The sequence below is a fragment of the Schistocerca piceifrons genome, chromosome 1 (genome assembly GCF_021461385.2).
Source record: "Schistocerca piceifrons isolate TAMUIC-IGC-003096 chromosome 1, iqSchPice1.1, whole genome shotgun sequence".
NCBI lineage: Eukaryota > Metazoa > Arthropoda > Insecta > Orthoptera > Acrididae > Schistocerca > Schistocerca piceifrons.
Window position 1 is genome coordinate 833,716,762 of NC_060138.1, and position 14,578 is coordinate 833,731,339.

Genomic DNA, 14,578 nt, shown 5'->3' on the forward strand with positions numbered 1-14,578 from the left:
GATTGCTACTAATGGTATTGCAGTTTGGAAAAATATTTCTAATATTTTATCTCATCATGAGAATTCACTTGAACACAAAAATTCTGAGTTATCACTCTTAACAAGAAACCTAAGTCACTTGGAACAATATACAACCATTTTGAGTCATATATTGAAACAGAAAAAAAAGTGCTGGAGCAGTGTGGCGGGAAGTGTGTTTGCAGTAGTGAAGAAGCTAACAAATCGTGGACTTCCCCTACGTGGACACTTTGAAAGATTCCATTCATTACATAATGGTCAATTTATGATGTGTCTTGAAGTTATAGCCGTGTTTGATCCTTTTCTAGCAGGGCACATTGAACGATACGGAAATTCAGGGTAGGGACATACGAGTTATCTTTCTTCAGCAATCTGTGATGAAATAATAGAGCTTCTTTCTGAACGAATAAAAGGAATTATCATGAGTGAAATAAAACAGGGCAAATATTTCTCTATAATAGTAGATTCTACTGCGGACATTCCACATATTGATCATTTATCTTTCATATTAAGACATGTGAACGAGAATGGTGGACCTGTTGAACATTTCCTTCTGTTTATACCAGACCAGGGACACAAGTCTGAAAACTTAGCTGAGGCCATACTAGAGGTCCTGTCTACAAATTCCATTGATATTACTGGCTGTAGAGGCCATTCATATGACACAGCAGGAACCCACACTGGTTTGCAGACAGGCATTAAAGAACGAAATCCGAAAGCGCATTATGTACCTTGTGCAGCAAATTCTTTGAATTTAGTCGGCACTAGTGCTGCAAGAAGTTGACAGGAAACATGTTCATTTTTCAATGTAGTGCAAAACCTTTATAATTTTTTCTCTGCTTCTACACAGCGCTGGGATAAACTTCTTTCTTTCATGAAACCAGGAAGCAAAATGGTAAAAAGTTTTTCAAAAACACGTTGTTCAGCACGAGAGGAAGCGTGTGAAAGTCTATATGAAAATTGGGAGGGCGTTATCAATGCCCTCACACATATTGACAATCATACATTTGAAAAACCACTTGTGCGAAATAAGGCTTCAGCTTTACTGAATAAACTCAGCAAACTACAAACAGTATTCATGTTGACAGTTTGGAAGGACAGACTCCAGAGGTTTAATAGTGTAAATCTGAAATTGCAAAGTGTAATTATTGATACTACAATAGTACATGAATTATATGAATCACTTGTAGGATTTATTGCAGCTATTCGTGACATTTTCGACTATTATCAAAATAAATCCATGGAGATTGTGACTGATATAGGCTATGAATGCACCTATAAACGATCACGAAAACGCAAACTTAATGATGACGAAGAAGTGGACTGTGAAGAAGTTTTTCTGACTGGAAAAGAAAAATTTAGAGTCGAAACATTTCTCCCAGTATTGAACAACTTGTACACCGAATTAGTAAGGAGGAAGGAAAGCTATAGAACCCTGCTGGACTCCTTTACAGTTTTCAGTAACCTTAAGAACAGTTCACCTGACGATATTGCTGAACATGCAGCAAAACTCCAAATATGACACACATTTAGTCTTCCTTCCCTAGTGAATGTGTACATTTCGCGGAACTTTTGAAATCTTCTGAGATTAGTGATATACCAGTTGAAATGAGTAAACTTTTACGAAAAGAGAGGTTACAGTCCGTGTTTCCGAATGTTGACGTTGCTCTTAGAATATTTCTATGTATGGAACTTACAAATTGTTCAGCAGAACGCTCGTTTTCGGCTCTTAAAAGACTGAAATTTCACCTACGTTCTACGTTGTCTGAGGAAAGATTAAACGCCTTGTCCATTCTTCACACTGAAGCCGTCCTCCTAACTGATAACCGTCTGAACTATGAAGATATGATCACCGAGTTTTCTGCCATCGAAGCCAGACACAAACTTTGCTGACTGGTCACTTTATTTATCTATTCATATTTGCTTCAAAAATTTAAGATTATAGTGTGATTTTTATTATAACTTAGAGCACATTCATTGGATTTACAAACTGCGTATTACCTGTTTATTTTACAATTGCTGATGGTAGAATGCGGAACGAAACCTCGTTTAACTGCAGACATGACCGAAGGCGCCCGACATTACTAAACAATACCTGAACGACCCAGGCCGCTCGGCGATGTACAGTCAAGTCATAGTGATACTGTAGTATATTACAACTGATGCGTATTCTTGGCGTCTGCTGAAATGTATAGTCATCGCGGAAATATACGTTATGGGAGAGTACGTTCAGATAAAAAAGTATTAATAAACAATGTAGTTCAGTTCTGTCGATAAATACGTAAAAGCTTTGCTAATACTGTTAGAAAGAGCTATGGTGAGAGCAGTAGCTGCAGTACAAAACTGTTCAGCCCTTACATGGATTAAAGGTATTGTGTACACTTATTACGCAGCACCTAGTTACGCAGACGCTAATGCTTTACACGTTAACTGTCAGATTATAAAACAAATTTGATTTTTCGACAATAGTCTGTCAAATTATGTAATAGCAACTTCAGTTCGGTGTATGTTCGTCTGTATTTAGTTATTAGTTCGTACACCGAAATCTCTATTTCATTTTCATTTCTTACGCTTACCTACAGGTTCACGTATTAATACCGAACGTGTCTGTTTTATCTGCTACACATTTAAGTTATTAGATTGTAAAACGATAGTTTAATTTTGATTTTGAACGCATCTCTGTAAAATTACTTATTAATTTCTAATATATGACCCGTTCACTTCAATTTTTAGATCGTAACACAACTTTTTTATTTTCATATTCAACGGTTTCGTGTAAGAGAACATATTAAAAGCGAATGTATAACAAAAATCCGTTGTCTCCTACACGCTCTGCTGAATTTTTTAGACAATAAACGAAAAGTAAGTTTCCTTGTGTTCGTTTCTGTTGTCTTTTTACAGAAGGGTGTACTAACACAATGCAGTTTTAAGTTTTTTTTAACCGCTGCCGTACATCAAGTGCAGTTCAGGAACCATATAGTATTTTGATTGAGAGCGACTAGACCGCTGGCGCGTCCTTCAGAATATCGAATAAAAGAGTACGGAAACAGCCCACAGCGCTCCCACCCAGAACGGCAATTATGAAGTGATCGGGTAATTGTTATTATTTAAAACATGTTTTTTTTGGGAGGGTGGGGGGGGGTCGAAAAATTTTTAAATCCGCCACTGGTAATCCTCAGGTATTTAGTTATGTTGACAGCCTTTAGCCGCGCGGGATTAGCCGAGCAGCCTCAGGCGCTGCAGTCATGGATTGAGCGGCTGATCCCGGCGGAGGTTCGAGTCCTCCCTCGGGCATGGGTGTGGGTGTTTGTCCTTCGGATAATTTAGGTTAAGTAGTGTGTAAGCTTAGGGACTGATGACCTTAGCAGTTAAATCCCATAAGATTTCACACATGACAGCCTTTAGATTTGTGTTATTTACAGTGTAGGCGAAATTTAACGGACTCCTTTTAGTACACATAACCAATGCGCTATTTTTGATATGTAAAAGAAAGCGCTATATAATCTCTTTGCTTGGAGCCTAGCAACGGCTTGCCTCGCGGCTCGCATGGAACGTCTGCACGAGCAGTAGCGCCGACATAACAGTAGCGTGCATCATGTCGCTCTCATTCGTTCACCACCGATAGCTGGAGCATGGCCGTCATACGGTAAGTGTCAGCAGTCACTTGGGACGTGGACGCTTTGAGCAACAACTGGAAAAGAATATTATTTCGAGTGAGCCTATGGTGCTATTCTATCAACTTATACGCTCGAAAAGCACGTTGCTCGGATTTGGTGGATGATTGCCCTGGAACTTAGTTTGCTTTTTATGGCTACAGAATTTACATTCAGCGTGAAATTACCGAATTGCACGCACTGGCGCCTGTTGGATATCCTTAGTGAACGCATGATGTGTACATTGTAAGTACAAACATTCAGAGCTACCCACTCAGTTATAGGGATCATTCATTATATTATGCACTTTATGTCTGAGTCAGTTTCATTTTATTTACCTGTGGCTAATCTACATTGCTTAAAGTTTCTGTCTGTTCATGGCACAGTCATTCCTGTTTCGCGGATCTGATCCCGGTTTTTAAATTAGCAGTATTCTTATTGCCTTTACACGATTTAATTTTGTACTCAGATTAATTTAACTGCTTTTTGTTTTAGTGAAAGCCTTGTAGGTGTTTTTGTTTCAATTTTATTTATACTTTCTGTTATGCAATCAGCTAGAGTCATTTCCATTTTACCTTTTCTGGGCTAACAGGTCTCAGTTGATGTCTTGACTACTGAAATATTTTTTTCTTTCGAATGTGCCTTTTCTAGCAAGTCCTGGATTTCATGATGTGCCATTTCAAATTGTTTTGACGGAAGTCCACACTATCTAGTCCTTCCATACATCAACTGAAAGTTTGTCACTTTTCAGTTATTAAATTTTTTGATTGTTTTTCTTTTAATTTAGTTTTGATTGTTAAAGTGCTTTCAAAAGTCAACTGAAAGTTCCTCGATTTTTAATTATCATATTATCTTACTACTTTCTTTACATTTAATTGTTATTTGAATTCCATAGGCTCAAAACAAAAAAGCGAATATAATTTTTTTTGTTAAAGTCTTTTCTGAATGACATTATGTTTTTTTGGCCAGGTATCTTACCAGTCCCAGCTCCTCGCTTGCTTCAGTATTTCAACTCGTGTGGATGCCCTCACATTTTTCATTATTTAGAGTCGGTTGCCACTTTTTGCACCTTACATATATATATCTTACTTAAATCATTTTGCAATTGGTTTTGATCTTCTGATGACTTTACTAGACAGTGACTGCATCATATGCAAACGAGCCAAGACGTCTGCTCAGATTGTCTCCTAAGTTGTTTATATAGATTAGGAACTACAGAAGACTTACAACACTTTCTTATTCGACGACTGTCCGTCAGTTTCTGCCAACTGTGATCCGCCTGACAGGTAATCACAAATCCAGTCGCACAACAGACACGATACTCTGTAGCCACATAATTTGATTTCAATCCGCTTGTGAGGAACGGTATCAAAAGCCTTCTTGAAATCAAGAAATATGGAATGACTCCGAGATCTCCTATCGATAGCACTCATTACTTTGTCAGAATAAAGAGCTACTTGCGTTTCACAACTACGATATTTTCTGAATCTGTGCTATTTGTCAATAAATCGTTTTCTTCCGGGTAATTCGTAGCGATTAGACTCAGTATACGTTCCAGAATCCTACTGCAAATCGAAGCCAGTGATATGGGTGTGCAGTTCATCGGATTACTGCTGTTTTCTCTCTTCCGTACTGGTGTGACCTGCGCAACTTTCCAGTCTTTAGGTATAGATACGTCGTCGAGCTAGCCGTGGTATATGTAGCTACGTATGGAGGTTTTACATCGACAAACTCAGAAACGAGCGCAATTGGTGAACTATCTAGACAGAAAGACTTGTCTTTCTTAAGTGATTTGATTTTCTTTACTAACTGAGGATATCTTCTCGTAAGTCACTCATGTTGGCAGCTGTTCTTAATTCGAATTCTGGAATATTTACTTCGACTTCTTTGATGAAGGAATTTCGACAAACCGTAGTTAACAACTCCGCTTTTGTGGTACTGTTATCGGAAACATTACCATCGCTATTGTGCAATGAACAATTTTATTGTGTCTTGTACCTGGTGTACTTTAAATACGACCAGAATCACTTTCCATTTTCTGCCAGTTATCGAGAAAGAGAGTCGTTGTGAAAAGTATTAAAAGAATCCGCATTGAAGTCCGCACTAAATTCCGAGCTTCTGTAAAACTTGGCCAGTCTTGGAAATTATGCGTATTTCAATTTTGGCATGCTTCTTTCGTTATCTCTGCAACAGTGTTCTGATCTTTATGTGGGATCACTTCCGTCTCTTATTCATCTGGTATAAAGCTTTCGATTGTCGTCGGCACTATTTCTTTGAATTTAAACCACATTTCGTAATTTGTTCGGAAGGTGTGGAGAAGGCGATAAGCCAGTTTTTGTCTGCTTTTTGAATACATATCCTTTGCATTTATTTTTCGTGGGTTTGGAGGTTATAGTATTCAGTCTTGCTACAATAACCTTGTGGATACTAATCTCCGTATCCGTCATGATGCTCCCGGTTCGTTCAGAATTATTTGTTGCTGAGAGGTCAAGCATATTTGGCACTCATTCTCATCACGAGTGTGCTGTTGAACGTACTGCTCAAAATACTTTTCTCAGGAAACATCTGCTACAATTTCGGTCCATGTTTTATGCCTACCATCGACTTTCGCTTGTGTATCCAAGATATATTGAAGTCACCACTAACTATAATTGTATGAATGCGGTATCTATTTGAAATGAGACTCAATTTTTCTTTTCACCTTTCAGTAAATATAAAATCTGAGTCAGAGGTCGGTAACAAGAACCAATTATTAATTTAATTTTAACCATATTTCGCAGCTTCAAACGTGACTGTATTCAGTACACTGGAAGTATGAACTAAAACTCGCCTTCGGTCATAACCTTTCGTATTTTATTAAGTACGCGATGCATATGGGTACACCATCAGGTGTAATTTGTCTCTCCTGAATGAAGTAAAATGCATAATCCTGTCATGAAAAGGTTTGATGTTAAGTTATGAATTTCATAAGTCAAACGCGGAACATATATGCGAAGTACTGAAGAAGATGAACAGTGAAAAATTACCGCATGATCCAATAAAAGCGTTTTTAACGTTTTAGCACCAGCATACATTCTTTTCTCCATTGTTTTCGTACACATGACTTCATTCAAGAGGGACATTTGCGTTCACGTGTTTGTAAACACTTCACAGCTGTTTTTGTACACGTGTGATGAATTTATTCGTAGTGTTGTTATTAAACAAATGACATATGCAGGAAATAACTTTAAAATAGGTCTTTAAATTTACTGAAATAACCGTGCCTTGCGAAATCCGTTTGTTCACTTAACATAGATTCTGATGTTGTGGAGGTATATCTCCAGTTGTTCTAAAAGATTTAGGGTCTTAGCATTGGCTTCATTGTGTAGTACTACCAGGCTTTTTTCTAGACTGTTGATGATATGTTTGGTTTCCAAGACATGTTTTTCAAAGACTGATTTTTCTAAGTAGTTGAACCCGCAAAGATTTCCGTGTTCTTGAAAACGGGTTTTGAAGTTTCTGCCTGTTTTCCCTACATAGTAGGCAGGACAGCTGGGGCATGATACGTTCTACACCCCACTGTTGTTGTATGTTTGGGTATTTGATTTTATGTTATTGACGAGGAAGTCCTATTATTGGTTGAGAACGCAACTGTTACATGTGTCTTTTTGAAAAGGCTAGCGATTTTTTGTGATACGGGGCTCAGGTATTGGATGCTGGGAAATATTTTCTCTTCTTTCACAGTGTGGCATTCGTTGTCTTACTTTTGTGTATTTGTCTGCCTAAATTGTCAGTTCTTTTGCTCTGTAGCCATTGCTTATGGCAATGCTCTTTCTTGTATCTATCTTATTCTTGAGGTTGTTCTCTTCTAAATCAAGAGAGTGTACTCTGTGTAGCATGGACCAAAATGAAGCATGTTTCTGTGTGGTATGATGGTATGATGAGTTATCCAGTCTTATGTCTGTGTATGTGTGTCTTTGTTTGTATTTCATATACAAAACAGAAAGAAAGTGTGTTCCTTAAACACATCTGTGGTAATCATTTCTCTATGTTATCTCTTACTTAATTTTGAAGTGTATCCAAGGTCAAAAGACGTGCCACTTACATATACATAAATACCTCTCTTGGTGCTACATAAAAATAATTCCAATATGAAAGATATGCATTATGTTCATAAAAGCGGAGGCACACACATCTCTGTATTTTATGCATTAAATATACTGTATAATCCTTAAACATACGAGAATATGTCATCAGTAATTAATTCTTTTCAATTTTCCCAGAAATCACAATAAATTTCCCATAAAATTACCCTCTTTAATGTGTTGTCGTTTAAATTCCTCATTAAGTTTCATCTCACACATGTGTTTGTGCTCCTATGTCACGTCATTGAATGTCATCTCTCACAATTTTTTTGCGAAAAAGTATAAATACTCCTATTTCTCAAGCTCTTTCGTCACAGACATGCATACAGTAGACATATTACAGATCATTCCGTGTCGTCACTTGATTTTTCAAGACAGAGAGAGTGGATCCAGTGGAGAGAGACGGAGAGATATCCCCGCACATCTCAGCTATCCTGCTAACATGCATCACAGTTGAGAGATTGATAGACACTCACCAACGTTTTGTGGAGACGGGCTATAGAGTAAGCGGAAAGGGTAACAGAAAAGATATCTACAAAATTTATTATAAAAATTTGTTTACGTACAACATATGCACATTCGAGGTTTTTTACATTCAGCTAGTGCTGACCTCAACTCACAATCTAAACTTTAAATTTTTGAATTATAGATTTCTTTCTGAATTAAAAAAGTATCTACTTCTTGAATAAAAATAACACAGGCAGCATTCGTATATTACAATATAGTCATGAGAAGGACTAACACTGCGCGCTGCGAGCGTAAGGAAATTTTTTTGTAACAGAAATGACAAATCTGTATTATCAGCAATCTGCAGCGTTAACGGTTTCTAGTGACTGTCATGACAGTATTCTGAAATATGCAGTGGGACAACTCGAAATTCTTCGTCTTTTTTGCCATCTTCTACCGTCATCCATTCATTAGCTGAGTACTGACGTTTCTAGACACATCTTCATTCAGTTTTTCTATAATTTGAACATGTCTCAGCAGTATGTTGGCGACGTTCTGTGTGTTTGGACATAAAATATATTAGACACAGTTTGTGATTCTCATTTACAGGATAGGATACCGATAGAATTAACCGCGTAAAACATGAATTATTCTTTGACTGAACGTTTCTTACTGCATGTTTATCCGCTATTACCTAAGAAAGTTTCTTATGTTCTCTGGCATAAAATCACTTATTTTCATATAAGTTAACGCACAAAGGAATTACTTTCTTCAGTGCCCTGCCAGCATCGCAAACTTGAAAAGTTTCCAGTTTTTGACATTACTCGAGTACCATTCACTGATGTCATTTGAGTGCGATGGTGTCCTTGGTGCTCATATACATTCAATAATTTTACCTGTTTGCCCAATAGGATCTTACAAAGCAGTGAGACATTTAAGTGATGGGTTCAGCTTCCTCACTCTTTTGGTGGAAACTGGGGAACATGCAGCAAGAAACTGTTCGGGAACGTTGAACCTATCTTGATTGGCTATTACGCCAGTACATATCCGATTTTTAAAAGCGAAATTTTCAGGAACCCATTCTAGACTGTCATCACTGAGTTTTACATGCTTTTTAGATGGCTTACCAATTATTTATACATATGTAAAGTACTACTTTACTTCGTCTGAAGCTTTGGATGACGACGACGATGATGTCGACAAAGTTCAGTTGGTCTTCTACTTCTTCATCATCATCTTCTTCTTCTTCTTCTTCTTCTTCTTCTTGTACCACTCCTGCTGCTCTATCAGGAGGAAGAGGTACTACGTAGCACAGTTAGAGATCAGCAGTCATTGCAGTTCAGTTGACAGACTATTGTTAGTAGCGGTCGCTAGGACCAGAAGTGTTCGTCTGTTCTGAAGAAGACATTATTTGGGATGTCGGCCTTTCCTTGAGACACATTTGTGTAGTTGTGCTTGTGGATGATCATTTATAAAGGGCTACAAGAATTCTCAGATCAAAGTTAAGTATTTGTACTCGTCTTGTTGTAATAAAACTCATTAACACGAGTTGTTTGATTCTTTGTGTAGCGAACTGAGTATGCGGGATTCCTAGACACAAAATTAATGGTAAAGGTTGTTGGAAAACATCTCGAAAGGTTCTTGATTGATTTACTTCATCTATATATACACTCATGTTCATAAATTAAGGATAACTGCAGAATGTGGTGCCACACAACGTGGCACTACACAAAACTGAAGCTAATAGCATAGGCACATAGTGAACAGACACGACACAGATCTGTACGTCCACATTATTGGTGATAAGTTGAGAAAACCGTCCCGAAACACATGTGCTACAAAACGCCACTGTTTCCTGCACATGTACCCCGACATCAGTATGATACATGAGCACCATGCACGTGTACATAGGCCGCATAACGGGTTGGTATACCCTGGATCAGATGGACGAACAGCTGCTGGGGTGTAGCCTCCCATTCTTGCACCAGTGCCTGTCGGAGCTCCTAAATTGTCGTAGGGGTTTGAAGACGTGCAGAGATACGTCGACCGAGAGCATCCCAGACGTGTTCGATGGGGATTATGTCTGGAGAACAGGCAGGCCCCTCCATTCGCCTCGTATCTTCTGTTTCAAGGTACTCCTCCGCCATGGCAGCTCTGTGGGGCCGTGAGTTATCATCCATCAGGAGCAAGGTATGACCCACTGCACCCCTGAAAAGGCGGACATACTGGTGCAAAATGACGTTCCGATACACCTGACCTGTTACAGTTCTTCTGTCAAAGACATGCAGGAGTGTACGTGCACCAATCATAACCCCACCCCACACCATCGAACCACGACCTCCATACAGGTTCCTTTCAAGGACATTAAGGGGTTCATATCTGGTTCCTGGTTCACGCCAGATGAAAACCCGGCGAGAATCACTGTTCAGACTATACCTGGACTTGTCCGTGAACATAACCTGGTACCACTTTCCCAATGACCATGTACTGTGTTCTTGACACCAGGCTTTACGGTCTATCCCGTGACCAGGGTTCAGTGGAATGCACCTTGCAGGTCTCCAGGCGAATAAACCATGTCTGTTCAGTCGTCTGTAGACTGTGTGTCTGGAGACAACTATTCCAGTGGCTGCGGTAAGGTCCCAAGCAAAGCTACCTGCAGTACTCCGTGGTCGTCTGCGGGCACCGATGGTGAGAAATCGGTCTTCTTGTGCTGTTGTACACTGTGGACGTCCCGTACTGTAGCGCTTGGACACATTTCCTGTCTGCTGCAATCGTTGCCACAATCTTTAGAGCACACTTTGTGGCACACGGAGGGCTCGTGTTATGACCTGCTGTGTTTGACGAGCCTCCAGTCGCCCTAGTATTCTACCCCACATAACGTCATCAATATGTGTTCTTTGAGCCATTTTCAACACACAGTTACCATTAGCATGTCTGAAAACGCCTGCACGCTTACTCGCTGCACCGTACTTTGACATGCACCAACACATCTCTGCGTATGTGGACTGCTGCCAGCGCCACCGTGCGACGACCGCAGGTCAAATGCACCGCAAGGTCATACCCCGAGGTGATTTAAACCCGCAAACCGCCCACCAAAGCGGTGTTTCATCATGTGTCAGCATTATCCTCAATTTATGAGCATATATACATATGTGTGTGTGGTAAATGTTTTCAGCAGATATCTAGGAAAGTTGTTGACTGATTTACTTCAAATTATTACATATTATTCTAATAAATGTTCGGACAGGCATAGGCTAAACATTTTTAATATATACACACTTCTATATAAATACAAGTCATAGTTTACGGTTATTACTAAAAATCTCCAAAAGTTCTGCACCTTCAAGTTCTTGCAGAACACTCTAATAAACGTTCACAAAGACATAGGCTTAACATAATAATTTGCTGCACTAATGCTATAGGAAAAAAAATCAAAATTTTAAAAAAAGACAAAAAAAACATTTAAACATCCCTGTCCACTTTGTGCATTAGCAGTCGTAATACTGGAAAAAAATTGAAGGGACATACTTATTGCAAAACGGTTGGCAGAGGCTCCCCCACCTTTGCGCATTTCTTTGTTTTTCAATATCTGTATTCTAAACTACGACGCAGACGTCACGGGTTGCAAAGCCTATGGTCGCAAAGTCCACGGCACGGCTCAGTGAGCAACTAGGTTGTGAGGTAGAGAGCAGGTAGTTTCTAGGAATACTAGGCGCAAATTTCACAGATTTCCCGTCCGGAACAAATTTCAGTGAGCGCAGTTTCCATATACCCTCACCGCATTACCTACTGAAGGGCTGGGAGCGTGGAAGGAGTAAGGATTTAAACAGCACAGGGCGTCCCATAAAAACTGTGGAACATGGAGATCAAAGTTGCTGGCCGCCAACATATGGCCAAGTAACACTGTAACGGTCCTGGCGGGGAACAACATATCACCCACACAGCCTTGGACAGGAAAATCACAGGATGGCCTATGTTGAGATAGAGTAGTTATACTGTGTCATTCTGCACCATTGGTCAGAGACTAGCAGCTAGTGGATTGAGGAATTAGTCCCATACGTAGGCTGCCATTAACATTAACACCACATCACAAACGGCTGCATTTGGAATGGTGTCGTGACTGGGAAGCACAGATTTCTCAGGAATGGTATCGCATTGTGTTCAGCGATGAATAGCGGTTCTTCACTACCTCCGGCGAGTAGTATGGCGACAAGGGGAGAGGTCACCATCTTCCAGTGTTTGGAGAGCCACAGGGCTGTTACACCTGGCGTCATTGAGTGGGGATCCATCAAGTTTGACTTCAGGTCCCAGCTGGTAGTGATTGAGGGATCTCTGATGGCACAACAGTGCGTTAGGGACACCTGGCACCATCATGTGTTACCTCTCAAGTGACAGTATCATGATGCCATTTTTAAACAGAACAACGCTCGTCTGCATATGAAACGCGTGCCTATGAACTGTGAATGATGTTGAGGTACTCTCGTGGCCAGCAAAATCCCCAGACGTGTCTCCTACAAAATATCTGTGGGACCAATTCTGAAGTCAACTTCGTCACAGTGTCATTATCCAGGATATCAAGGACAATTTATAGCAGTTTATAGCAGGAGAGGATATAAATGCTTTATGACACATTTCCCAATCGAATCAGTATGTGTATGCAATCAGAACAGTACGTGTATGCATCCAGGACAGAGGAGGTGCAACGTCATGTTGATAAGTGAGCTCATACTGCCATGTTATTTGTAAATCTGAATCGATTTTGTAATCGCTGAAATAACATACGTTCTCAACCTGTAAAGGTTAATTCCGTTTACTCTTCCTGTTCTGGGTGCTTTCTTTCTTTTTCTTTCAGTTACATATAACTTCATTGTAGCACTGCAATAATGATATAACGTCAAGAAATAAAGACAGCGGTACCGATACAGCCAAATATGGAGGACAAGTTAAAAAATCTGGGAAAGAATCAGCTATAAGTGGGCTAAAGTAGCAACGGAGAGGAAAGGAGAATAAAACATAGACAGGGACGAGAAAAATCTAGGGAGTGTTTCACGAGGTGACGGTTACTTGTTTACCGTTGGACGGAGGGGGGGGGGGAGGGGGGGAAGACAGCTGGAGTATGCCAACAGGGAAGCAATGACGGTAATAACATACCTATGGCAAGCAGTTGTTGGCGGACCTACTGTTTAACATGAAATCCAAAGCAAGCTGCACCTTTGCATTTCTTAGCTACCCGAGGTGTAGATAAGAAGTCCGCCTGAAAAGTCTGATACATTTAGTGCTTCAGTCAATTTTGTTACCAAACATAATTTGGCACGCCGTGTCTTGGTACCACGCTGTCATCTTCAGGTGTCCAAATATCGATGCAGATTATGCTGTGCTGTACATACTTCTCCGAAGTCCATGAATGTGTTACTTTCGTTAGGTCAGGGAGAGTTTTAATCTCTGGTCAGAACGTCATGTTATTTCTTCCTCCAACGCCTTGTATGATATTTGTGTATCCAGAAAGTGTACCTGCCACACCGGACAATTGCATGGCACTTTCACATGAAGTTCCATCTGCGTATCATTGACCGTACATCAAGAGACACTGATACTTCCATCCATGAGGCTGTAGATGGCACACAGCCCATTTAATTTTACGTCCTATTTAATACCGCATCGAGCTCCTGTGCGTCTACCAAGCAATATACTCCCCGCACTATGTCAGTTTACGAGACCGGAGCCGCTACTTCTCAATCAGGTAGCTCCTCAATTTGCCTCGCAAGGGCTGAGTGCACCCGCTTGCCAACAGCGCTCGGCAGACCGGATGGTCACCCATCCGAGTGCTAGCCCAACCCGACAGCGCTTAACTTCGGTGATCTGACGGGAACCGGTGATACCACTGGAGCAAGGCCGTTGGCTTATTTTCTTATACCATTTTTAAATGATGGCATTCAGTTTTCATTTGCTTCAATCTTCCTCTGAAATTACTTTGCAAAATCAAGTTTTTTTTTTTCCCTAATGTGAAAACATGTTCCAATGTGCAACCTGGTAATGTTCTTAGGAACAAATATTCAGTTGAAATTTAAAAGCGTTCCAGTCGAGAAAATCTTGTCAGTACTGTATTTAATAGTCTATTGGTTACATTATTTCTCTACAACATATCAATAATCAGCTCGTTAAATCAAATGGAGAAGAATTATTGCCAGAAACCAGTTACAAGTGAAATACGTTTTGAAATAGAGGCTACTGGAAACTAACGCCAACTTCCATTTTCAAGGCAGGTACAACTGTTGAGACACTAAAGAAACTCGATGAATTGGCAAGTGTCATATGTTCCATGCTAAAAGACCGTCT

The 14,578-nt window shown here is 39.9% G+C and overlaps 1 pseudogene; it reads right to left on the reverse strand.

The window, feature by feature from the left end:
• Positions 1–14,024: 14,024 nt before the first annotated feature.
• On the reverse strand, positions 14,025–14,142 carry LOC124719404 (annotated as a pseudogene).
• Between the last annotated feature and the right edge of the window lie 436 nt (positions 14,143–14,578).